At 37.0% G+C, this 13272-nt stretch overlaps 1 protein-coding gene across 1 annotated transcript in view; it reads right to left on the minus strand.

Moving 5' to 3' along the window:
- The window catches only part of LOC101898473 (serine/arginine repetitive matrix protein 1), a 29928-nt gene extending 16892 nt beyond the window's left edge, over positions 1–13036 (minus strand). The window contains exon 1 of the mRNA XM_059122612.1: positions 11741–13036. The gene's annotated coding sequence lies outside the window, so the exon portion shown is untranslated. The remainder of the gene's footprint in view (positions 1–11740) is intronic.
- Between the last annotated feature and the right edge of the window lie 236 nt (positions 13037–13272).

Below are 13272 nucleotides of genomic sequence, written 5' to 3' on the forward strand. Positions count from 1 at the left end.
AGGTATTCCCTGGTACGAAGTTTACCACAATGGACCTACATCCAGTTTTTCTGTCCAAAACTATTTCAATGTCTCCATATGTAAACCCTAGAAACCAACAGTGCCCTCAATATAAATTTCAATTCTATCCCTTTACCCAATACCCAATTTAGTAACTTTTAGTACGCAACCTATATATCTCCATCCTAGCCAGCAACAGTGAATCAAAATTAGTATCATTTAGTACTTTTCGAACAATTATAGTAGGTATTTGCAAAACCACTATCAGATCTCAAAACCAGATACCAATATCCAAATTTGGGATTCCAGCTCTATACATTCACTCAATATCCAATGTGGTAAAATTTTGTACCTTTCGTATAATTTTAGTACACATTTACAAAACCGTTGCATATCTCAATCGTAGGCACAAAGAATTATTATTTCCTACCTTTCTTCCTTCACTAGATACCAAACTTTGTACTTTTCGTACCATTATAATACATTTCGTACAATTATAGTACTTTTCGGACAATTATAGAACACATTTCCAATAACCCTTCATACAATCCCAAATTTAGTACCATTTAGTACTTTTCGTACAAATGTAGGACGTATTTCCAAACTACCGCCAAATCTTAAACACAGATACCAACAGTAATCTTAATAATAATAGTACTTTTCGAACAATCATAGTACACATTTCCGAAATCACCTCCATATATCCAGGCTAGACACGAACAGCAACCCAAATACCAAATTTCAAACTTTAAGCACTACCTCTTCACCCAACACCAAATTGTGCCAAATATAGAACTATTTAGTACTTTTTGTACACTTGTAGTTCACATTATCAAAACCACCTCCATATCTTAAATTCAGACATCAACAGGGACCTCAATATCAAATTAGAGGATTCTATGCCTATTTCATCACCCAATACCCAATTTAGTACCATTTAGTACTTTTCGTACTAATATAGGACGCATTTACAACGACTGCCAAATATCAAACACTGATACTATCAAAAATCGAAATATCAAATTTCAGAATTATATCTCTAATGCAACCAAATTCAGACTGCTGTCATTTCCAAGCCTCTCGTCCGACAGTTGTTAAAATCATTCCAGTGACAGCTCATTATATTGTTCACAAGCGTACACAAGCATGTTGTTGAGAATTTTCCAGAAAAAAAGTTATTCGTGATGAAATTCAAGCGTTATGTGACTTCTTTATATTTGGCTGGTAAACCACCACCACAATTGGCTATCGTTAGAGCACTTCCGCATTTAAATGTGAATAAATCCTTTGTGTCTCGCACCATCGCTCGTTACTGTGATACTGGTAGCGTAGCCCGAAGTCAAGGAAGTGGACGGAAGAAAACAGCAACATCAGCAGAAATGATTCGAAAGTAAAGAAGCGACTTGATTGAAACCCGCATTGCAGTGGCCGAAAATTGGCTCGTGAGCTGAACATATCGCAATATTCCATTCGGGAAATATTGAAAAATGAGTTCGGGGTAAAGCCATTGAAATTCCAAAAAGTGCAAGAACTTACACCGCAACAGAAAGAAAATATATTCAAATGAGCTAAAGAGTTGCTTCGCTTGGTCGAAAGAGGAGAACTGCCGAATTTGGTTTTCTCCGATGAGAAAACATTCGTTGTCCAGCAGTTTGTAAACAAAGATGTCAGCTAAAATTGTGCACCTTCGGTTGGCCACCAAAACTCAAGGGCTGGCCATGGTCATTTTGCGGGCCACCATAACAGCCGATGGTCGCTCTCCGCTCGTATAAATCGACCGTGACATCAGAATAAATGCCGAATATTATCGCGAAAATATTCTGGAGAGTTTATTATTTATTTATTATAGGACATTCCAACAGGACTCATTACCATCGCACTCAGCACGCGACACCCAAGAATGGTTACAAAATGAGGTTCCTCGCTTCATTTCCAGCTCACAATGGCCGCCAAAACCTCCGGATACCAATCCGTTGGGCTATTGTGTCTGGAGTATTTTGGAAAGCAAGGTTGACACCAAGGTAGATCTAACAGGTAACCGCATCGGCGAATTGCTACAACAAAGCAACTTTTGTGGTCCCCTCAAATGTCAAAATTGGCATCTAAGGCGAAAAACATAGATTCGCCATGACATTTAAAGGTTGCGGCAAATTTGTTTCAACCAATCAGAAACGAGGTGTTTGTTTACATTTTATTTTGTGTGCCTCTCGTCGTAAACGAACGTCGCAATAAAAGTTTTTATTGTAAAACAAATGAGAGTAAAATTAGTATTAATTGTAGTATTGCAATATTTTTAAACCAAGAAACTTATAATGACTATATTTTACTGGTTTAAACCGAAAGTTTTCCGGAACTGCAAATGACAAGAGTCGAATTCTTGCACTACTTCCCGTGATGTGCTTTGGGAATCTTAGATGTTGAGGCTAACTTAATTCTTAAAGCTGCACTCCATTCTAACCTCCTTCCTTCATTTTCTTTTAATTTTTTTTACTGGTTTCACTCTTAACTTGCTATTATTTGAAATATTATAAAAATGCACTTTTAGGGAAGACAACATAAGGTGTGTCTGGTTACTTTTCCAGCAGGAATTTTCTTTCTGAGAGAAAAGGTAGTTTTATTCTCTTTTGCAAGGAAAATGCGAAAAGTAAACAGACGGTATTCCTGCAGAAGCTTGCAACTAATCAGCTGAATTTTCAAAACAAACCAATTTGTCCCCCATAAGGAGAATTAAAACAAAGGAAGCAATACTAATTCTACAAGTTTTTTAAATAAAAATGTTGGAAATAGTCTTTTATTTCCTTATTACATATTAATATTTACGTTTTCCACATTTTTTAAAGTTGTTCTCCAAAAACAATTAGTCTTTAAAATTCCAAAAAAATATTTTCAAATTAAAAGCACAAAAATAAATAAACAAACAATAGAAAACATCTGATTGAATGTCGATAAATGAGAAGAAGAAGAGTTACAAGTGATTGCAAGAAGAAATTTGTCCAGCAAGAATTTGAAACTCTCACTGAAAGAACTGTCAAAATTTCTCTCTTTTGCAGAACTTTCGAGTTAACAGACGACTTCCAGTAACAATTTGTAACAATTGTTACAAATTTTAGGGTAACCAGACACACCTATAAACAGATTTGTTGTTGCATTCATTTAGGGCGAATTCTTCATTACAACAATTTGTTTTGACATTTAATGGTGCCGTCAGCTGGGCTGATGCGATTACCTAGTACATCTACCTTGGTTGACACTAAAAAATACCAAAGTGTCGATCACTTCAAGCAAGCGCTTCGCCAGGAATGGCCCAAAATACCACAGAGCAACATTCGAGCAGCGTGTGACGTATTTATTGGCCATTTTAAGGCCATAATGCATGCCAAAGGTGACCAATTCGAACAAATCTAAACTTGATGCTATTTCCGACATTTTTTGCTTTCATTCAATAAAATTAATAAAAAATTGAAAATTTATGACGTTTGACTTTGTTGCAGTTTTCTTATCTCGCCATGTATATATAGTTCAACTATCTCTTCTAGGAAAACGTTATGTAATTGGGTCCCACTTCTATGAATATGACCTAAAAATGTTGTTGTTCTTGTTTAGTCTAAAACAGATGGAATAAAAACACACAGATATATGTATGTAGCGATACTGCAAGCATAACACAATGCATGGCAAAGAAAGTGGGCAAGGAAGATCGGGAGCACATGGCTACACTTTACCCAGTTAATGTCTGTATCACAAATGCAAACATTTGTCAATCTTTACAGTTTTTTTTTTTTTAATTTATGTACATATTTAAATTTAGTCTAACCAAAAAAAAGTGTAATACAACTATAACATATTTGAAAAAAATTAAAATTAATTTCTTTTTTTAAATAATCAAAATGTAAATCACTTCTTAGTACTCTTTTGATTGTCATATAAAAGTAGAATTCTTCCATATCTAACTCCTCATTTTGAAATCAACTACCCATGTGGTCTACATTTTTCCAACTCTTTTTTTTTTCTCCATCAATGCCAAGGAAAGTACTTCCAAATCCCATTATTGTCATAATTAACAGTAATTTTAATTTGTAAACTGCAAATTAGTTGTCTTGTCCTATTTGAGGTTGGTAAAATCGTTTTCTTGTCTCATTAGAATTTTTATGTTCGTCAATGGGAGCCAACAATGATTTGCGGTTTTATTACGTCCATTAACAATTCTACAACTGTCCACCACTAGCTTGGTACTGAGTGAGTGGGTTGATGGATGAATAAACATCGAATATGAGATATGATGGCAAATGCGCCAGACAATGTGAGGTGGGGTTCTGCTCTCGCCCAACTATGATTTTCTAATTTATGGCAGAACAAGCAATGCTAACAATCAATTTGTAATGAAATTATGGTCAAAACCAGATGGTTAAGAGCATTCTTTTGGCAATTCATTTAAACAGGGGAAATTACTGTTTCTAGTAGGAAAAAGGCAGAAAAGTTCTGTGAGAACTTACAGACTTCTATGCGAAGACCTTCAGGACTTCTATGAGAAGATCGCAAGGACTTCTATGAGAAGAACTTAAGAACTTCTATGAGAAGACCTTAAGGACTTTTATGAGAAGACCTTAAGGACTTCAATGCGACAACCTTAAGGAGTTCTATGAGAAGACCTTAAGGTCTTCTTTGAGACGACCCTCCGGCCTTCTTTGAGATGACCGCCGGTCTTCCTTGAGAAGACCCCCCGTCTTCTCTGAGAAGACCCTCCCGTCTTCTCTGAGAAGACCCTCCCGTCTTCCATGAGAAGACAATCCCGTCTTCCTTGAGAAGACCCTCCCGTCTTCTCTGAGAAGACCCTCCCGTCTTCTCTGAGAAGACCCTCCCGTCTTCTCTGAGAAGACCCTCCCGTCTTCCATGAGAAGACAATCCCGTCTTCTATGAGACGTCCCTCTGGACTTCCATGAGACGGCCCTCTGGTCTTCTATTAGACGCCCTCCGGTCTTCTATGAGATAGCCCCCTGGTCTTCTATGAGAGAAGACCTTCGCCTCTGCTATGAAAAGACCCTCGAGTCTTCTATAAAAAGACCCTCGAGTCTTCTATAAAAAGACCTTCGAGTCTTCTATGAGAAGACCTTCTGGTCTTCTATGAGAAGGCCTTCTGGTCTTCTATGAGAAGACCTTCTGGTCTTCTATGAGAAGACCTTCTGGTCTTCTGGCCTTTTGTGAAATGATCTCATAGCCTTCTTTGAGAGTTCTTCTATGAAAGGACCTTCGAGTCTTCTATGATAAGACCATCGGCCCTTCTATGAGAAGACCCTCAGGTTTTTTTATGAGAAGACCCACTGATCTTCTACGAGAAGACACACTGGACTTCTATGGGAAGTCCCTCTGTCCTTTTATGGGAAGACCTTCTAGTCTTTTTCGAGGAGACCTTCTGGCCTTTTATGAGAAGACCTTCGACTCTTTTTCGAGGAGCCTTCTGGCCTTTCATGAGAAGACCTTTCGGTCTTCTATGAGAAGTCCCTCTGGCCTCTTATGGGAAGACCTTCGAGTCTTTTTCGAGAAGACGTTCGGACCTTCTACGACAAGTCCTACGAGGCTCCTGTGAGAAAACCTTTGAATCTTCTCATAAAAGACTTCCTCCAGGTCATCAATGAGAAGACCTTGTTCCAGGTTTTCTATGAGAAGGCCTCCACCAGGTCTTCTATGAGAAGACGTCTTACAGGTCTTCTATGAATAGACCCCCTCCAGGTCTCCTCCTTACTCTAGTAAGAAAATGTCTTTTTGTATTCCGTGAAAAGACATTCTGGTCTTCCATAATAGACTTATAAAGAAAACTCCTCTCACCCCTTTCTTGCGTTCTAAATCTGTTGCCATTCATAACCACACTCCCATTTCCAATAGCAGACAATGTGTGTGTGAGTGTGTGTGTGTGCGTGTAATACATACAATAAACTCCACGTGTAACCAGAAGTATGCGGTTTAGTGGGCTTGTTTTTAGCCATGAATGAATGAAATTGAAATTCTTTTAAGCCGTTTATGGTAGAACGCCTAGCTCGGTTATCGTCCCAGTCCGGTCCGGTCCGGTCCGGCCCTCTGCGTTCGGTGCATTCGTCACGGTCAGCTGCAAATCAATGTTGGTGTTACAAGAATATTTTCCCATTAAAAATTCATAAAGGATGCCTGAATTGGGTTTTGTGGTCATTGTTATTTAAATGCTCTGCAATAAGCGGATTGCCGTAACATGTGGAGCAGAGCTGGTGGAAAGTGCATGTATGCATCTATCAAGGTCAATGGCAATGTAAATAGTCTCAATATAAAATGAATGGATGAGGGAATGAATGAATGAATGAATAATAACGATGCGGACGTGGAGATAAAAGTAAACTAGTTCTTGTGAGAATTGTTTCAGTTTCGATTACAAATACATATGTACATGAAATAAAAATCATAAAGCTACTGGGATTTTCTTTGTTTAACCATTTTTTTAAATATATGCAGAATTTGTTAATTACAAGCCTCTGCGGGAAGCTGTGAAAATCGTGGTGTTTTCAGTTTATGTTTTACTCGAAATGTATTTCCTTGCTTTCTTTTATTTTTCAAAATTTAATTTGAATCGTTGGACCGATCATGTTGTAGTTTTTTTTCTTGTAACTGAACCATACTGAGACTCTTGTGAATGTAGCCAACTGGGAATCCACAAATTTGCATGCCGACTCCACAACACTTGTTAATCATTTTCGGACATGACATGTAAATTATGAAGCCGTGATTTGTTTCGGCTGTTCAATGACACTTCAACTTGTGAATTGCTGAGCCATGACATGACCAACCGCAGAGGAAGTTACTTTCCCTTTTGGTTTTTATTTTGGGTGTCTGAATTGGGGATGGACCATCGAAAATGAGAAAGAAAGAAATATAAAATGATTCGGCATCTTTAAACAAGCTGAAAAGGTAGTTGTGTTGGTGTTTGGAACAATTGCAAATCATGTTCCAACCACTTGCGGTTGAAACTTAAATAAGGAATTTTAAAGCAAAAAATAAAGCTTTTTATAACACTCCTCATCATGGGAAGTATTAAATTATGTCATATAGGAAAACATGCCAAAATTCTAAATATTTGTCAAAGAACAAATAAGTCTTCTACCCGTAATATACCCAAAAAACCAAATTTTGCTCAATTCAGTTATAAATAAGAACGGCGAAAAATTAAAAAAAAAAAGTTCGGCTCATTTTATTGTTCTTTTTACTTTTTGGTTTTTTGAAGCTTAATGCTTTAGATTTTTACTCATTACTCAAGTGATATTTTTATACCCTCCACCATACTATGGAGGGTATATTAATTTTGTCATTCCGTTTGTAACTCCTCGAAATACTCATGTCAGACCCAACAAAGTATATATATTCTTGATCAGCGTAAAATTCTAAGATAAAATTCTTAGCCATGTCCGTCTGTCTGTCTGTGTGTCTGTCTGTCTGACTGTCCGTCTGTGTGTTGTAATCACGCTCTCTTTCAAACAAATTGAGATAGAAGGCTAAGATTTTGCACGCATGTATATTTTGCCAGTAGGCAGGTTAAGTTCGTAAATTGGCCATGTAGGTCCACGTCTGCGTATAGCCCCCATATAACGGTACCTCCCGATATTCGGTATTTTAATGATTTTAGCGACATTATTCACCGGAATTGTTTCAAATTTGGCATTTGAAGTTCGTAAGGGATACTACAGCCTAAAACAGAAAATTATTTGTACAGTTCCACGTCTTCGTATAACCCCCATATAACGGTACATCCCAATATTCGGTATTTTGATTATTTTAGCGACATTGTTTACCGGAATCGTTTCAAATTTGGTATTCGAAGTTCGTAATGGATACTACATCATATGTCAAAAAATGAGCCATGTAGGTCCACGTCTTCATATAGCCCCCATATACCGTACCCCCCGATATTCGGTATTTTGATGATTTTAGCGACATTATTTACCGGGATTGTTTCAAATTTCAGCCCATGCCAGAAAATTGTCTGTGCAGGTTCACGTCTTCGTATAGCCCCCATATAGCAGTACACCCCATATTTGGTATTTTGATGATTTTAGTTACATTATAAACAGATTTTTCTTCAAGTTTCGCATTTAAATATTATGACAAAAAATGCCTGTGCAGGTTCACGTCTTCGTATAGCCCCCATATAGCAGTACACCCCATATTTGGTATTTTGATGATTTTAGTTACATTATAAACAGATTTTTCTTCAAGTTTCGCATTTAAATATTATGACAAAAAATGCCTATGCAGGCCCACGTCGTCGTATAATCATTCGGTATTTCAAAGATTTTAACAGAATTTTTAACGGATCTTATTTTTTGGAAATTGCCAAATTTGTACCAAAAGGTGGAGGGTATTAAAATTTCGACCCGGCCGAACTTACAGCTTTTTGACTTGTTAAAATTGCAACATCGACTACAGGTAGTTATCAGTGTTTTTAAATGAAAAAAATTGTCTCCTTTTTAATACCAAACAAACTAGGGGTAATATAAATGTCTGAGCAAAATTTCAGAGCGATAGAATGCTTCGCTGAATTAATCTCTGTTTTTGGACATCTCAACCCACTGTGCGTCGTTGGGGAGGTACTAGAAGGATATACTTTATCTTCATACCAGATCTTGTGTAAAAATATAGATGTGTGTCAAATTTGAAAAGAATCGGATGCTTATTTCACATTTTGTGAGAGACTTGATTATTCCAAATTTGGACCCGTTTTTGTCGAGGTACCAGAAGGAGTGGTCCGATATATCCCATATTCACACCAGATTTCATATTGATAGAAATATTGTGATGTGCCGAGTTTGAAAGGAATCGGATGCTTATTTCACGCTTCATGATACTTCAAAATTTGACCATTTTTGGGGAGGTACCAGAAGGGGTGGTCCGCTTTATCCGCTCTTCATACCAGATCCTGTGTTGGTTGAAATATTAATATGTGTGAAATTTCACACATTTTACGTGAGTTATAATTATTAAAAATGTTGACCCTTTGCGGGGGAGGTACCAAAAGGATTGGGCCGATGTTGCCCTATATCCCATATTCACACAAGATTTCATGTTGATGGAAATATTGAGATGTGCCGAGTTTGAAAAGAATCGGATGCTTATTTCACGCTTCATGATACTTCAAAATTTGACCATTTTTGGGGAGGTACCAGAAGGGGTGGTCCGCTTTATCCGCTCTTCATACGAGATCCTGTGTTGGTTGAAATATTAATATGTGTGAAATTTCACACATTTTATAAGAGTTATAATTATTAAAAATGTTGACCCTTTGTGGGGGAGGTACCAAAAGGATTGGACCGAAGTTGCCCATTTCCAAACTCGATCTATATTTGACAATAATAGTACGATGTACCAAGACACTCTCTTTAAGAGTTATTGTGCGCCTAGGCAGCCAGCGAGAGAGATGGACGGATACTAGATCGGGTCCAAGTTCTCTGAAACGGATTTTGGCAAAAGAGACGAAAGGCACTAGAAAAGTCAACTTGCTCCTCACTTAGTTACCAATCATAGCAGCACCATTCGAAATACTCAAAATCTGTGAATATCGCGATCTATAAATGTGCACCGGTTTATACCAAATATTTTCTATCGAAAATCTCGCAATTACTATCGAGATTTTTATAGATGGACATGGCTACAATGACATGGAGTTTGGAGGCCTTGAGCTTATAGTAGCAAATGAAAAAATTATAGTAGGCCTTTCAAATGGTTTATTTATGGGTCTTCTATATATACAGGTCATTTATCCATATAGGATCTCTTGTAGCTATTGTATCCCTAGGACAACTTTAAGACCTTCTAGCCATAGAATACCTCTTGAAAATATTTTAATCTGTATAAATTTTTTTACAAGACTTTGTGTCATCTGGAAAATTTAATGTGACCTTTTTTGGTCCCCCATCTATCAAATACCTATTCAAAGTTTTTCATCTTTCCCTTTTTGAAAGCCTTTGAAAACAACTCCAATAGAAGACTTCTTTTTTTAGGCCTTCTAAATAGATTATAGTCACAAAAAAACCACTTAAACGTATTCTAGCCATAAGAATCCTCATGCAGGTCGATTACCTATAGAAGACGACTTTAATGTCTTCTGCTTAAAGATGACCTATAAAACGTATTCTAGCCATGGGAGGCATATTAAGGCGCTTCGGGACTAGAAGGTCTATTAATGATTTTCTTAACATTGAAGACCTCTTAAAGTTCTTCTGACCATATATGATATATTAAAGATCTTCCGGCCTTAAAAGAAAAAAATACCCATTAAAAGTCTTCTGATACAGAAGTCCTCCTAAATGTCTTCTGGTAAAAGAAGATCTGGCTATAGAAGACCTTCCTTGTGGCAGCCAAAGATCTTTAAGAGGTGGCCTCTAAAGACCTTCTAAATGCCTTCTTGCCTACAGAACAAGTCTTTAAGGCATTCTATACATATAAAAAATCGTAAAAGCTTTCTATCTTTAGAAGCTGTTCTGGTTATAAAAGACGACTTGAATCTAACCAAAAGAATCCTCTAAAGGTCGAGAATACATAGAAGACCTGTTGAAAGGCTCGTCAGGACATAGGAGAATCCTTAAAACTAGTAGCTGTAAAAGACTTCTTTAAGGTCATAGAATACAGTTTTAAGGTCTGCTGCCCGTAGAAGACCCCATTGCAATTATGAGGATTATGTCTGGTTTTATTTTGATCGTAACCTCCATAAAAAGCGGGGGTATTATGACAATTTGTTGTGGGGATTATGTCCAAAAATTTTTCAGACAGGAAGAAAACGAAAAAAAAACTATTGATCGCGTATCCGGTGTTAGACATGTCCTGAAGGGGAAAATCTCAAACCTTTGCCGAAGGCCGACCATTTAAAAAATATATAAGATTTACAAAAACTATGGATCGCTTAGCTGGTGTTTAAAATACTCCAGAGGAGAAAATTTAAAGCCCTGGCTAAAGGCCAGAAAGAAAAGAAAATCATGATTTCATTATTTTTATCGCTAATATCTACGCAACTACAAGAGATATCTGCACATTTGGGACCATTTTGGAAAGGCAACAGTGGCTATAATGTGGTTCGCAGATCTTAGTACCCCATAATAACTCCATTTTCGATTAAAAACTTCCGGTACAAAATACCAATTTTTGTATATTACTCCGGAACCGTGTATTACTGTGTGTAATTTTAAATACCAATCGTTTCCTGGGGATTATGACCTATTTTTTTTTTTTTTTTTTTTTTTTTTTTTTTTGAGGAGGGGTATGGCCGAAAATATAATGGTCATAATCCAAATAATTGTAATGGGAATTATGTCCATGGGGATCATGGCATGGCACCTTAAATTCCTTAATTCTTCAATGTAATAAAGATGTCCTGAAAATAGAATACCTCTTAAAAGCTTTTTTTACAAAAAAGAATAACTCTAACATGTCTCAAAGGTATTTTATTTTTAGAAGATCTCTTATTGAATACATTTAATGTTAGAACTCTTCAGTCTCTCAGAAGAACTCTTAAAGCCATTCTGCCAAAAAAGTAGAAGACTGCAATGCCCTCTAACCATAGAAGGTTTGTTAAGGATATTCTGGTATTAGAAGACTTTCTGGTGGTCTTCTGTCCATAGAAGATCTCTCAGAGGATATTTTATCCCCGCATCTGTGAAAGACCTGACCTGTTAGGAAAATTTCCAATCACATTGCCACTGATTACAAAAAAAAACTATTCTCCGAAACTTACCTTTTTTGTAACTGTTGTTGTTGTTGTTTTTCTTTAATTATAAATAAACAATACCGTTATAGAGTTGTTTATGTTAGTTGTTGTTGCGGAACAAGGGATACCTCCTGGGCTACTTGTTCCAGGAATGTGTTGTTTCCAAGTCTTTTTCTTTTTCCTGTTGATGTTGTGTTGTTTTTGTTGTTGTAGATTACAAAGAATAGTGTTTGTTGTATACTGGCTTTGTTTTGTTGTTGCTGTTGTTGATTAATTTTATTTTTTTTGTTGTTCTTGTTTTCGTTGTTAAAGCGAGAAGTTGGTTCTCTGGCAAAACTATTTATTGTTCGTATTTTTGCTGTTGGGTGTTTGTTGTTGTTGTTGCTGTTGGTTTCTTCTTATTTACATAACAATTGTGTTGTTGTTGTTGCTGCTGCTGTTCTTTCGCCTTGAATGAACGAAGAATGAATGAGAAATGGGGTTGGGTGACAGAGAGGGGCGAATGTTCTCTTTTTGTGTTTTTGTCTTTGCAGTTGTGGGGTTCTCTGAGTTGTTACACCGGTGTTTCTTTAGGACTGATGATGAAGTTGCAACTCAAACACGGCTAGTGGCTGCTGATGTGGTGCCTGTGACTGATGCTGATGACTGAATGAACCAATGTCGGTTTGCATATGTTTTGTCGTCACTACATGTGTTGTTGTTTGTAGCATTTTGCAGATGTGTGTGAGTGTGAGCAGAGCAATGCAACTCAGGCTTAAGGGGCTCAATGTTAGTGGGGTCGCCAACAAAGCCCGGGTCTGCTAAACACAAAAAAAAAACTTGAAGTGTGTGAATTGTTTGTGTGCTGGACACCCTTTACTCTATCCCCACAAATGCTCTAAGACTAGCTCTGGACCCCACACAACTAATTTGTTAATATTGCGTTCGGAATTCTTCGTACTTTTAGCCTCAAATATTTGTTTGTTTTTCTATTTCGTATTTGTTTTTTTGTCTTTTCGTTCGAAAATTCGTTCGGGGTTGGTGCAGCTGCGCATTCAACCGTTTAGCTGCCAGCACAAGGAGGAGTGGAGAAGTTAGGACCGGGGTTCAAAGGTAAGCCACAAAGCAGCTGATGAATGTGTATGCAAATTTTGACGATGTTTTTTTTTCGTTTCTACCAATTTTGATCTGCTTCCACTGTTCACAACAACTGGTTGGAGATCTATAGCAATGGCGGAGTTTTTGTTTCGCTGGATATTTGCAAAGCTAAAGATGCCGATGTGATGATTTCTTCAATATCTACGATTGCATGCATCCCCCATCAAAAATCTGAAAGGAAAAGAAAAATAAATCTGGCATTACTACAAATTGCAAATAACATTCAGAGACGAAACAACAATGGCATATAAAATGGATCATCAAAATTTATGAAGATGAACTAATGACAGACTTACGTCAGACCGACCGAATGGGAAAACTAGTTTCCTGTTTTTTGGAAAATTTCAATGTTTTCAAGAGATATACAGGGTGAAATAACAAAATGCAACAAAGTCAAACGCCATATTTTTTAATTTTTTTTT

Source organism: Musca domestica, unplaced genomic scaffold, assembly GCF_030504385.1.
Source record: "Musca domestica strain aabys unplaced genomic scaffold, Musca_domestica.polishedcontigs.V.1.1 206, whole genome shotgun sequence".
NCBI lineage: Eukaryota > Metazoa > Arthropoda > Insecta > Diptera > Muscidae > Musca > Musca domestica.